This window comes from Fragaria vesca, linkage group LG2 (assembly GCF_000184155.1).
Source record: "Fragaria vesca subsp. vesca linkage group LG2, FraVesHawaii_1.0, whole genome shotgun sequence".
In the NCBI taxonomy this organism is placed as follows: domain Eukaryota; kingdom Viridiplantae; phylum Streptophyta; class Magnoliopsida; order Rosales; family Rosaceae; genus Fragaria; species Fragaria vesca.
The window spans coordinates 11,790,885-11,794,271 of record NC_020492.1 but is presented as its reverse complement, the minus strand read 5'-3'; positions in this window follow the sequence as shown (position 1 = coordinate 11,794,271).

The window sequence follows — 3,387 nt, the reverse complement described above, 5'->3', positions numbered from 1 at the left end:
TCCACGGACATGCCTGGTCATACTGACTTGGAGTTACCGAAAGCTTTTGATTTTGGATCCCCCTACGCTATTAAACCAATTGCCGTCTTGCAAAAGACGTTGAAGACTTATCAAAGCTGGAAAATTATCATCATAATCGGATCCTCTAGGTTCTCTGAGTTAGTTTATATTCATGTCAAGGAGCTTTTGCTAACTAGTCATGGAGTTTACGACCTTAGAACGATCGAAAGGACTTGGTTTTGATCATACACACGTCACTTTTGGCTAAGGCAAAAGCCTACACGCCACCTGCAAGCTTCACAGCTTCGCACATGCCAAATCTGCGAAAAACAGCAATCTGTCCCTTCTGTACAGTCAACTTCGTTTGAGCTTTGTGAACAGCTCCGGACGAACCAGACAGTGAGCTTTATATCATTGGAAAGCTCTATGAGTCTAGTTTTCATAACTTTTCACGGTTCGTCCATATCTATTTTAACGAAGAAGTTATGGCTGTTTTAGTACGCAAAGGTCATTCTGCGCGGAAACTTTTATGCACTCTCGGGATTGCAGCTTTTCGTAGCTTCTTTCAATCCTTCTAAATGGTTCAAGTAGAACTATTTACTCACCTATCTACTCCTTGTAGTTATGTCTCATAGAGACATTAAGTGCTTCGCAGATAGTGGAACTATCCACAACATTCTAAGGAACCATGTTGAGCTTTAAAGACATTCATGCTAATGGTTTTCATTTGAAAACACATTGTGAGAATGAACAAGAATTCTTTTATGGATACATTCTCATGAATGCGGACTGAAGCGCATCTTGGAGAAATTCATGAGTCAATCTAGTGGACTGTATGTCACTATGATTCGAATATCGAATCTCATGTTGTCGCCAAACATGATATTTGAGACACTGACTCATATAGGCTTTGGTTTGACTAAATTGGTCAACCTGGAAGAGATATAATGATCCAAATTTTGAGAAATTCTCATGGACATCCATTCTTCCGCTTAAAACGAAGACATTCGAGACCTAGCATCACCATGAAGCATGGTGGTGACCCGGGGGACATTGACGTCACCCGAACACGACTCCAACTTCCTGGAGGTCGTCCGGTCAATTCCTCAAGCAATTGAGGTGCACCGGCCTTTCCTCGATGTCGCATTGGCCCCCTGCAATGCTCATTGCTCGTTTTGAAAGCCTATTCTTTAGCTAAATTAGGAGTGAGACCCTCCTATGCTAAATAACACAAAAGTGAACATTCTATTCTTACATAAAATTATGTAGATAGATACAACCAACTTGCGGACACCTTTATGTTTTATGGTGTTGGTTGAAGTGTTAGCACACTGGTCACGTGTTACACTATTATCTACTGCTTATGCTGCTTACACTTCTACGGGCTCACTACCCATTCTTTAAAGAAGTTCATCGGGATGTAAGTTGAAGTGTCCTGTACCCCATGTTCACACGCAATACGGTCTCACCGAGGCTACGACCAAGCAACTTTAGCTTGTCGCTCGAACATTATTGATGCGCACCACTCTTTCTATTGCATCTTGGGGCTATGCAATATTTGCATGCAGCTTTACTATTCATCTACGACCCACCATCATTGAATTTTGTTGTACTACAGCTCGTGACTGTGTACCAGGATTGACACGAAATTGCAATCCTTGAGCTCGGCAGGATTGAAACGGATCTCCAATCCTTGAGCTCGGCTAGATGTTATTTCTAGGTGTCAAATCGCATTGCCACTGCGTACAATGATAGGTCATTTGAGATGAATAAGTTTAGGTTGGATATGAACCTCCACCTATAATCCGCATATGTAGGAACTTTGTCAGGCGATCTCATTCACCACTAAATTGCGGATTGTCACTTTGATGAGACAATATTCCCGCCGTTAGGTGGAGATAAGAACACAAGTGTTCAAGTGGAACGACGTGAATTGTCGTGGTTTGTCCCCACTAAGTCTCATCTTGATCCCAAATGCTTATAGTGTTAAAGTGACGAGATCACATGCTGCAAATATGTCTGCAAGGATTGATGTCCTACAAAAGGACATGGCGCGACCAAAAAGTGTTGGTCTTGACGCCATCACCATGGATGGTGATATGGTGATGCCATATAGTGGCAAAATTGGTGTCACAAGGCCGTGTGGCTCCCTAAAAGGAGGGAGGCCCTTATGTTCGATATTGTCTTGCACTAGAAAGAAAGTGAGCTTGGCACAACCTGATCCATTGATCAGTGATACTCAAATCCGTCTCATGAAGTCTGAATTGTGATTATCGTTGGGGGACGCCTCAATGTCAAATCCAATCCATATAGAGATCTCTACAAGTATTACACTAGTGTACATGAGGACGTGAGATAATGAGTCTACTATCGAGCCACCCTTCGTTGATGGATATCAACTTAGTTGATTGGCCTAATTATGGAAAGATGCGATCCAGCATTAACAAAGAGAAAGGTCCTTGGGCAGGTGATGCCGACACCGCAAGCTAAACCCTATCAACTGTGCCTTTGTTAGATAGCATAGTGAGAGTAAGAGCTTAGACTCACCTTATGGCGCAAGGTCTTTCACTAACACGCACTGGGATCGACTACGATGAGATATGCTCTCGTAATGGATGTCATTGAACTCCACTACTTTGTCAGTTTGGTAGTTTCCGAATAACTGAACAAGCAGCCTATGAATGTGGTCATAATAACATCTCTACGGGATCAGAGATATGCATGAAGATCTTAAACGGACTTCATTCATCCGAATCAAGTGGCTCCAAACCACAGGAGCATGCGTTTGCTAAATGTATTGAAACGCACATGGACTCTACTTGATTTGGAAGGGATATGGTGAATTATGTCTTTGCGTGTTCATTCCGGATTTACATGGACTCTTGATGGATCAAGAGATGCCAATATGAACCCTATGAATGTGGTCATAATAACATCTCTACGGGATCAGAGATATGCATGAAGATCTTAAACGGACTTCATTCATCCGAATCAAGTGGCTCCAAACCACAGGAGCATGCGTTTGCTAAATGTATTGAAACGCACATGGACTCTACTTGATTTGGAAGGGATATGGTGAATTATGTCTTTGCGTGTTCATTCCGGATTTACATGGACTCTTGATGGATCAAGAGATGCCAATATGTATCAACATCCGAAGAAAAAGATCTTGGGAAGACATGGTCTCGATAAGGCACTCGATGACTGTATTGATGATGATTTTCCATCAATCGGCTTAGGCGCTCTATAACTAGTGAGGCCTACATATACTCCCATGATTAGTCAAGGTCTTTGCTCTAAAGAGAGATCCGTTGTTTTTTCTAAAGCAAGATGACAAATATGTGTTAAGAGATGGAGTTCCCATCTAAGTACAATTAGACGCATCAA